The sequence below is a fragment of the Suncus etruscus genome, chromosome 16, assembly GCF_024139225.1.
Source record: "Suncus etruscus isolate mSunEtr1 chromosome 16, mSunEtr1.pri.cur, whole genome shotgun sequence".
Taxonomy (NCBI): Eukaryota; Metazoa; Chordata; class Mammalia; order Eulipotyphla; family Soricidae; genus Suncus; species Suncus etruscus.
In genome coordinates this window covers 73,468,173-73,478,949 of record NC_064863.1, presented here as the reverse complement: position 1 = coordinate 73,478,949, position 10,777 = coordinate 73,468,173, and the positions used below count along the sequence as shown (strand labels likewise).

The 10,777-nt window shown below is 34.8% G+C and overlaps 1 non-coding gene across 1 annotated transcript; it reads left to right on the top strand.

Moving 5' to 3' along the window:
* The first annotated feature begins 8,233 nt into the window (after positions 1-8,233).
* LOC126032993 (U6 spliceosomal RNA) lies at positions 8,234-8,340 on the top strand. The gene has a single exon (XR_007504151.1). It is a non-coding gene; the product is annotated as a U6 spliceosomal RNA (small nuclear RNA).
* The last annotated feature ends 2,437 nt before the right edge of the window (positions 8,341-10,777 follow it).

Below are 10,777 nucleotides of genomic sequence, written 5' to 3'. Positions count from 1 at the left end.
GAAAAAAAAAGAAAAAGCAACAAATATATCATTGTAGTGAAGTTCTCAGAATAAGGAGTGCATGATTCTACATCTTGAGTGCAAAATAAAAGAGACCCAAAGTAAAACACCTGAAGACATATTCTAGTCACAATCATGAAAACAATAGATAGAAGTAGAATACTGAAAAGCAGCAAGATCAATAAAGAAAGTATCAAAGGAGAATCCTGAAGATTTACAGCAGATTTATCAAAAGTAACCCTTCAGGCTCAAAGGCAATATTAGATAATGTGAAAAACCTCAATGAAATGAACAGATTCTCATTCAAGTTTAATGGAATGATACACAGCGTCGTGGATTAACAACAGTTTATAAACTTTACAGACTCAAAATTAACTTTAAAAGAAGAACTGAAAGGATACTGTAAGGCAACACAAACCTCACAAATAAATCAAGCTTCAACAAAAAATAATGGCACAAATTTCCAATAACCTCTCTCAATGGCTATGGACTGAGTGCAGCAATTAAGAGACACAGACTGGTAGAGTGAAACAAAAAAATTAAACTTACATTATGCTGCCTGCAAGAAGTATATTTAAATAATCAGACACAGACTCAAAGTCAAAGAATAGAAGATAATATTTTAAGGAAAAAAACTCTTTTAAAAAGGCTGGAGTGGCCATACTAATATCATATTACAGAGACTTTAGCTGAAAAGGTTATGAGACAGATAGGGTCATTTCTTAATAATTAAAGGATATGAACATCAGAAAAAATTCACATGCCTAACCATAAAAACACCCAATGAGTGGTCAGGTAAATACTTAAAGTACTGCTAATAGATTTGAAAAAATACACCAATAGAAACACTATAGTAGTTTTAGACTTCAACACTGCTCTGCCATCTCTTGATAGATCAAGAAGGCTAGAAATCAACAAGGATACATTGATTTTGAAGAAATAAATATAAGAGGGACTTAGTTATATATTAATATATATCCACTCTACATATTATATATATATATATACATATGCCTTTTATTCCCAAAGATGTATTATATATTTTTCTCTACTGTATATGGAACATTCAACAAGATATAACACATGTTGGGCCACAAAACATACCTACACATAAAATCAAGAGGATAGAAATTGTATCAAGTATCTTCTCAGACCATGATGCACTGAAAATAGAAGTGAATTATAAACAGAAACATAAGATTAACTTTAACACCTGGAAGTTAAACAGCTCATTACTGAACAGTTAACTAATGGATAAGAGAAGAAATCAAAGAGAAATTAAAAGATTCCTTGAAACAAATCTGAATGAGGACACAAACTACCAGATGTTATGGAATGCAGCAAAAAACAGTATTAGGAATAAAATTTATAGTTTTGTAAGCATTTTTCAGAAAGAAAAGTACTTGCCATAACAATTGGCAACAAAGAGTTATCAAGGACTGCCAGATAGGAAGAGGATAATTCAAGTTCTCACTATTTTCAGATAATATGATATTATACTAGAAAATCCTAAAGACTTCATAAAAAACCTCTAGAAACAGTATATCTCTGCAGTAAAGTGGTGGGCTACAAAATTAATGCATAAAATTGCATGGCTTTCCTAAATAGAAATAATGTAAAAAAATAAAGAGACATTAAAAAACAATTGCAATTACTATTGTGAATCATTTCCTATTGAAAATCTAGTACTTCACTAAACCCAAATCAACTTAACTAAAGAGATAGTTACTTAACTAGAGATAAAGACCTAAAGAAAGAAAACTATAAAATACTAATTCAATAAATAAGAGAAGACATGAAGAAATGGAAATACATCTGCTCATGGATTAGGAGGATTAACATTATTAAAATGGCAAAATTCCATGAAATATTGTATAGATTTAATGCAGTTCCTCTATCATTGCCCATAACACTTTTCAAAGAAATAGATTAAACATTCTTGAAGTTCATATGGAATAATAAACTTTCACAAATAGCTAAAATAATCCTTGAGAAAAGGAATATGAAGGCATCACCTTCCCCAACTTTAAATTGTACTAAAACACAGTAATAATTAAAGCATCAATGTATTAGAATAAAGACAGACCCTCAGATCAGTGGAATAGAGATTAATATCCTGAGACTCTAGAGCCCCAGGACAAGTTAATTTTTAATAATGGAGCAAAAAAGTTAAGTGGAGCAAGGAAAGACTTTTCAACAAATAGTGCAGGGAAATCTGGTCAGCTACATTCAGGAAACTAAACTCAGACCTCTCCCTGACACTATGCACAAAAATAAAATCAAAATGAATTACAGACCATTTTGTCATACCTGAAAACATAAAGCACATCGAGAAAAACATAGACAAACTCTCAATGACATTGATACTAAAGGTATTGTAAATGATGACACACTATAGACTACACAAGTGGAAGCAAATATAAACAAGTGAAATTACATTAAATTATGAAGATTTTGCACCTCAAAGGAAATGAGGACTAGTATACAAAGACTGCCCATGGAATGAGAGAAGCTATTCATCCAATACCCCTCTGATAAGAGATTAATATCTGAGATATACAAGGCACTATTAGAGTTTAACAAAACAAAACAAAACAAAAAAAAAAACCCACCTAACTACATTAAAAAATGGGGAGAAATGACGAAAAGACATTTTCGCAAAGAAGAAATACTGATGACTAAAAGATACACGAAAAGTACTCTACATCATTAATAATCAGGGGTATGCAAATCAAAACTACAATGTAATTTTATCTCATAATATGGACTGCCTTACATTAATAAATATAAGAACAATCAGTGATGGTGCAGATGTAGGAAAAAAGGGACTCATTCCCTGCTGGTGTTAATGTAATCTGATCCAACCTTCCTGGAAAACAATATGGACATTCCTCAAAAAGCTTGAAACTAAGACCCTTATGATCCAGTAATACTGGTCCTGGAACAATATCCTACAGACAAAAATCAATGAAAAAAAAATCTTCTGAACTCCATTGTTAATTGCAGCACTGTTTACAATAGCCAGGATATGAGAACAGATGAGTGGACAAAGAAACTATGATCATTTACACAATAGAATACTATGTAGCTGTTAGAAAAAAAATACAGTCGTTTAAATAAAAAATACTATTTAAAAAAATTCAAAAAAAAATAAAGTCAAGAAATTTGCTTATTCATGGATGGATATGAAGAGTATTATGTTCAGCAAAACGAATCAGAGGAAGAGAAAGACATAAAATATTCACAATCATTTGTGAGATGAAATGAAATATAATAATAACACCCAAGGAAATAAAGATGAGGATCAGGAGGAGTGGTCAAGTGGAGGAAACTTGCCACAAAGAACAGGAGGGTGCAGTTAGGGCATAGAAAGGACCATTATGACAATAAAATTTAAAAATGATCACTTCAGACAAAAATGGGTGCTGAAAGGAGATAGATTGATATGCATGATACTTCTTCAGTAACATATTGCAAATTATAGTGTTTAGAAGGGAAAATGGAAGAGTTGAGAAACAGAGAAAGAGAGTGTGAGAAAGAGCAGTGTTTGCCATAGAAGTGGGCAGGGGATGGGCAAGGGGAGAAAATAAGAAGCAAACTAGGAGGGGCTGGAGCAGTCGCAGAAGCAGTAGGGAGTCTGCCTTGCGCACGCTAACCTAGGAAGAAATGCAGTTCGATACCCCGCATCTCATATGGTCCCCTGAGCCAGGAGCTATTTATTTTTTTTAATTTTTAATTAAACAACTTTATTACATACATGATTGTGTTTGGGTTTCAGTCATGTAAAGAACACCACCCATCACCAGTGCAACATTCCCATCACCAATGTCCCAAATCTTCCTCCTCCCCACCCAACCCCCGCCTGTACTCTAGAGAGGCTTTCTATTTCCTTCATACATTCTCATTATTAGGATAGTTCAAAACTTAGTTATTTCTCTAACTAAACTCATCCCTGTTTGTGGTGAGCTTCATGAGGTGAGCTGTAACTTCCAGCTTTTTTCTCTTTCGTGTCTGAAAGTTATTATTGCAAGAATGTCTTTCATTTTTCTTAAAACCCATAAATGAGTGAGACCATTCTGCGTCTTTCTCTTTCTCTCTGACTTATTTCACTCAGCATAATAGATTCCATGTACATCTATGTATAGAAAAATTTCATGACTTCATCTCTCCTGACAGCTGCATAATATTCCATTGTGTATATGTACCACAGTTTCTTTTTTGTTTTGTTTTTGGGCCACACCCAGCGGTGCTCAGGGGTTACTCCTGGCTGGCTGCTCAGAAATAGCTCCTGGCAGGCACGGGGGACCATATGGGACACCGGTATTTGAACCAACCACCTTTGGTCCTGGATCGGCTGCTTGCAAGGCAAACACTGCTGTGCTATCTCTCCGGGCCCTGTACCACAGTTTCTTTAGCCATTCATCTGTTGAAGGGTATCTTGGCTGTTTCCAGAGTCTTGCTATAGTAAGTAGTGCTGCAATGAATATAGGTGTAAGGAAGGGATTTTTGTATTGTATTTTTGTGTTCGTAGGGTATATGGAGATTCCTCCAAAAACTGAAAATCGAGCTCCCATACGACCCAGCTATGCCAGGAGCTATTTCTAAGCGTATAACCAGGGGTAACCCCTGACGTCAGCAGGTGTGGCCCAAAAAGCAAAAAAAAAAAAAAAAAAGAAATGATAAAAGAAAAAAGAAACAAACTGGGAACATGGAATATTGGTAGTGGAAAATGTGTACTGGTGAAGGGATGGGATTGGGCATTTTATGGCTAAAACTTAATCATGAACAACTTTGTAACTATGACATGGTGATTTATTAAAAAATAACAAAATTTCTTGATTTTGGGACATTCGTGGTGGGAATGTTGCACTGGTGATGGGGGGGGGTTGTCCTCTTACATGACTGAAACCCAACCACAAGTTTGTAACCAAGGTGTTTAAATAAAATATTATTTAAAAAAAGAAAATAACAAAATTGTAAACTACAATAAAATACATTTTGCTCTATTGGAGTGGATGTCAAGAACTCAAGTTCGTGGGTCATATTGGTAGCTCAATTCTTAGATTTTTGAGAAATATTCATACTATTTTTGATAAAGGTTGGATTAGATAATATTTGACAAACTTTATAAGGAGTGCATCTCCCCATGTTAGCAATACAAGGATTCCACTTAGGAGTTTATACATGCAAGGCCAATATCTCACTTTTGAGTCACTATCAGACTGTTTTAAACTCACTGGTTTGCATTTTGACTTTATTATTTTCTATTAAGATCATCTCATTTTTGTCACTTTTTTTAGTTTAACTATTATATGCTTTAGTTCTGTGATAGCTTTCTTTTATTTTTCTTTTTACCTTACTCATGATTTCTTGTCCTACTTCAATTTCTCTTCCATTAACTTCATTTCTATGAACACAATTTAGGTAGTTTTACATCACTCTCTTGTTTAGGATTTCTTTTGATGTTTCAAGGTAGAGGTCTGTTTATATCTCCTTATTTTGTCTGATGTTTGGCAAGGCCTGTATAGGGGCCAGGGGTCTGTGTTCAAATGGGTTTTGCTGCATGTTAACTGTTGCATTTGGTAGCAGCTGTGGTACCAAAAAGGTTTTAGGGGACTTGGGCGCTATGGTGGGATTTTGAGGTTAGAAATGCCTGATATGTACATGGCACCATAGTTGAGTAGGTTTGGGCAATGGCCAAGGCTTTCTGGTCATATGTCCTGGGCTTCAGTCCATCTAGAAATAAAGGACAAGTGTTTAATAGCCTCTAAGATGGAATGGTTGAAACATAATCTAGGTGATGGATGAGAAGCCTTTACTGGGACTAGTCTGAAAGAAAGCTGGGACCTCAGCACAGGCAACTCGAGAGCTAACTGAGGACATATTGTGGCTGGTTATGGGCTAGCAAAGGATCATACTCTTGATTGTTGGCTGTGATGTCAGTTATGTAGCATGTTTTCTAGCTGCAAGGATGCAACTTACTTCCTAGCAATTAGTTGATTGTATTTATCTGTCAGAAGAAAACATTTCTGATAATTGTCTCTTGGGCCTGTAAACTGAGCTGTTTCCTTGGAATTGGTGGAAATCTCAGAGTTGATATCCCCCAGAGTTTGTGAGTATGGAAGTGAATTCCAACATACAGTGCTGATACTAGCAAGATTGAAAGAGGTCACAAAATGACACCTGCCAATATCCGACTCTAGTTTATAGCCTATATATTTAACCTTCCATTCTAGTGTTGTAAATATACAATTTTACATCTGAGGTAATGAGCAAACTTTCCCACCCGAATCTGTTCTCTAGGTAAAGTTTTGCATCTTAGAAATCTTCATCATTGCATATATTGCCTCATGTTTTGTTGTGTGTTTTTGTTTTGCTTTGTTTATCTTGGTGAGTGTATCCATTTGTGTTATTTCTATTTTCCTCTGATATTCTGTTCATCCAGATTTCAGGTTGGTTTCTATGTAGATGAAGTCAAATTTTGGCCCAGCTTTCTGTGATTGAAGGAGGAAGTACACATTGGTTCTCCTCATTTTATCACCTTGACCCTGTCTCTTAAGCTGTCTCTATCCAGCTAAGAAATCAGATGAAATCTAAAATGTTTAGTATGATTCGATATATTTTCCAAGTAATGTTAAATATGTTCATAGATATTTAGTTAAACAATTGTTTCATTTTCTTTTAATCTTGATGTTATAAGGTCAAAGCTTTTACATAATTTTAAAGAGTCCCATATCTATATACTTTTATCTCAATATTTATTCTTTCCTTTTCTGATGCCCAAATAATTTATTGGACAATATTCTAAGGCCTTTCTATAAGTTAACTTTATTTTAAAACATAATTAAAGCTTAGTTCTGTGTACTACAATTTATAACTGAAGTTCTCAATTGATAGAGCTAGTCAAGATTGGTAACAGACCTTGCAATGCCCATAATTCTGCCTGGAGACCAAGAACAAATCTCATCATCTCATAGAACCTAGACTATGATATTTTATTAAAACTTTGAATATGATGACATGGGAACTAAAAAAGAACAAAATCCAATCATGGTCTGAGCAAAAACTAAAGGGACAACATTTACTTTTATGTTTGTTCCTATTTGCATAGGGCTGCTATGAAGTAAATATCACTTCAGCTTCCTCAGGTTATACATCTGTAAAGTACAAGCCCATAAATATCACATGTGATATTGTGGAACAATGTCTTCAGCAGTTACATTATGGAATGACATGGGAGAACTAGAATATAGGAAAAAATAAATAATTTAATATAATATGCATTGGAATTTTAGAAATTATCTAATGCTCAGAAATCTTAAAAAGTCTATAATCTTTTTAACCCTGCGCGTGTATGTTCGATACCAATTTAGATATTCTCCATTAGAGAAAAGACTTGTGGTCTTGATGATATTCTGTAAGTTCCTTGAACAGGTTCTGACAGTTTTTCAACATTAAAACATGCTCATTTGCATCTTCCTCTGGAACATCTGGAGGGGGGAAAAGTGGCCTTGGAAAGCTGTTCAGCTCACAGAACACTGAGGTTGAGCAAACATTCCAGCTTTCCCTTGCCGGCCATCATTCACACCCAATGTATTTATTCTCTTTCTCCGACAAGAGAGCAACATTTGGAATAGCTCAAGCTGCTGAGTTAATCATGGAGACACCACGGGTATGGTTCTTTTTTATTATTAATTTCTTTATTTAAATGCCGTGGTTACAAAATTTTCATTCTTGGGTTTTAGTCATAGAATGTACACCACCCTAAACTGTGGGCCTATCTACTTCATAGGATTTGAAATCAACACAAACATCATGCTGAAAAGGCAAGTATGTAGTCTGTTAGGTACAGAGAAAAAGAACAAATGTGTTACCTTTCAATCTTCCTATTTATTTAAAGCATGTGTGCCAAGGCAAAATTTAATAGCAGTTTAATTAGCCACTGGCTTCTACTCAGCATTGGCTCCAAAATATTCTTAGCCAATATGGGTGAACTATTTTTTCCATTATTTTATTATGTAATTTCATTATTATTCTGGAATCCTGGATGCAAAAGATAATTTTTACCTTGGCATCCTTAAATTAATAAAGAAATTTCTGAAGTCTTTCTTCATATCCTTAATTCTCTCTCCTATCTAATCACTCTAAAATAAGTAACACTTCATTTTCAAAAAAATTTGTCTCCCATTCCCTCTTTATGATCTATTTGTAAGCTAAAATTTTAGCAATTATTGTGCTCTCTTTGGCAGCACATATACTAAAATTGGAATGATACAGAGAAGATTAGCATGGCCCCTGTGCAAGAATGACACACAAATTCGTGAAGCGTTCCATATTTAAAAAAAATTTTAGCAATTATTATAGATGACATATTTATAGTCATTTATAAAGTAAAATTTAAATTAAAGGCATGAGCAGGCAAAATATATTTTTTCAAGTTATTTGTTCTTTTATTTACTTATTTATTAATTTTTGGGAGGACACACCTGGTGATGCTCAGGGGTTATTCCTGGCTATGCACTCAGAAATTGCTCCCAGCATTTCACATAGTCCCCCAAGCCAGGAGAGATTTCTGAGCTTATACCCAGGAGTAACCCTTGAGCATCACTGGGTGTGGCCCAAAAACAAAACAAAACAAAAAAAAGATAAAATGACATGCTTATTTTGACTTGTGATTAGCTGAACTCTAAAAAAGAAATTAGAAATAAGTTGAATTCATTTCTCATATCATCCAGCATCACAAGTTGTTTCTATTCATTTTTATTGGCATAGATGATATTTTATTGCTGTCTCAATTTTCATTTCTCTAATAACAAGTGACATAATGTGATTTTTTAATATGCCTATCATTCATCTGTTTGTCCTTTTCAAAGAAGTGTCTGTTCATTTCCACTCTCCATTTTCTCCATTTTTATTTTTACTATTATTTTTAGTGGTTTTTTGTTTTGTTTTGTTTTGTTTTGGGGCCACACAGTGCTCAGGGATTACTTCTGGCTCTGCGCTCTGAAATCATTTCTGGCAGGCTTGAGGAAGCATATAGGATTCCAGGGATTGAACCCAGGCCTGTCCTGGGTTGGCCGCATGCAAGACAAATGCTTTACTGGTGGCTATTGCTCTGGATGCTCTCCATTTTTCAATAGGACTATTGAATTTATTGTTGTTGATATTTGTGAGTGTTTTATTTATCTTGAATCTTAACTCTATATGATGTATAGAGGTGACTTTTCAGTACATACTAAACAACTAGAGCCAATGCTGCTATAAGAATAGGAATCAAGGGTCAAGAATTAAATTTAAAAATGTTTTGTGCTCTGGCATGTTTTTTATTTCAAGACCCTGGCTACTATGTGGTGCCTATCTTTATTGCTGTAGAGTTCACTAGATATTTTATCTGATACTCCTTTTTGTACAGTTGTGGCATTTAGCCTTCTTTTTCCCTTTCATTTCTCAAACCAAGGATGAGAGCCTCTAGAAGGACTCTGCCCATTTTCCGCATATTTGATTTTTACCCCATTTTATTACTTTTCTCTTCTTCAAACAAAACCACATAACTTGAACTATCTAGTCCCGCCTCCCAAGTAGAGGGGGATATAATGGAGCTACCATGACCAAAAAGTTGTAAGATCACTAAGTAGTAAGCTAGGCACAGTGGGGACCACTCATTCTAGCAGCCCTGGGGATGAGGGTGGAGAATATGGGAGGCAGGACTGGAACAGAGGTGGAGGGAGGACAATTCGGTGACGGGAATTCCCCTGATTCAATGGTAATATGTACCTAAAATATTACTGTGAACGATATGTAACCCACTACGATTCAAATAAAAATTATATTAAAAATATTCTGTCAAAAAAGATATTCGGGGATTAAGAGGAAATCTGTGGTCATTGTGGAGGGATGTAAACATTGGTGATGAGTTTGGAGTTGGAGCATTGTACACCTGAAACTCTATTGTCTGCATTTTTATAAATGACAGTGAGAAGGAAAGGAAGGAAGAAAGGAAGGAAGTAATGAGGAAAGGAAGGAATCAAGGAGAGAAAGAGGAAAGGAATGTGGTAGTGAGGGAGGGAGAAAAATGAGGAGGGGAAGAGAGAAAGGAGTAAGGGAAAGAGAATAAAGAAAGGAAGGAAGAAGAGAAGGAGAAAGAAGAAAGGAAGGGGAAAGAAAGGAAGGAGATAAAGGAACATGGGAGGGTATGAAGATGGAAGGGATGAAGGAAGAGAGCAAGCAAGGAAGGAGGAACTGAAATCCAGATATAACTAGAGAAATATTTTTTACATCACGATTTGAATGTACATAAGTAAAATTATAACTTTCTGTTTTAGTTTGTAAAACAAAATTAGAGTGATGTATTGATGATGGTGATGGTGGTGGTGATGGTGGTGGTGGTGGTGGTGGTGGTGGTGGTAGTGGTGATTACTGGCTCCAGTAGCTTGAAACAACTTGCATACTTCCAATTACCTAAATAATTTTTAGACTTATGCTTTATTTAGTAATGGCAAAAAAGTTTATCTGTGTTACTACCAACAGATAATGGTTAGTATGACACACAGAATATCAACTGGAAAAAATACAAGAAATAGTTTTTATCTTTTCTTCCCAATATCATTCTAGTAATGACATTGTTCAATTTTCTTTTAGGAAGCTGTTAGAATTTTTGTCTTTCATTTTTCTATGACTTTTACTTTAATTTCCTCTGTTGTGGCACTATTCTTTCATACACTGACTAGAATTAAAATCTTTAAGGGAGCAAGTCCTTCCCACTTTTTCCCTGTTAAAG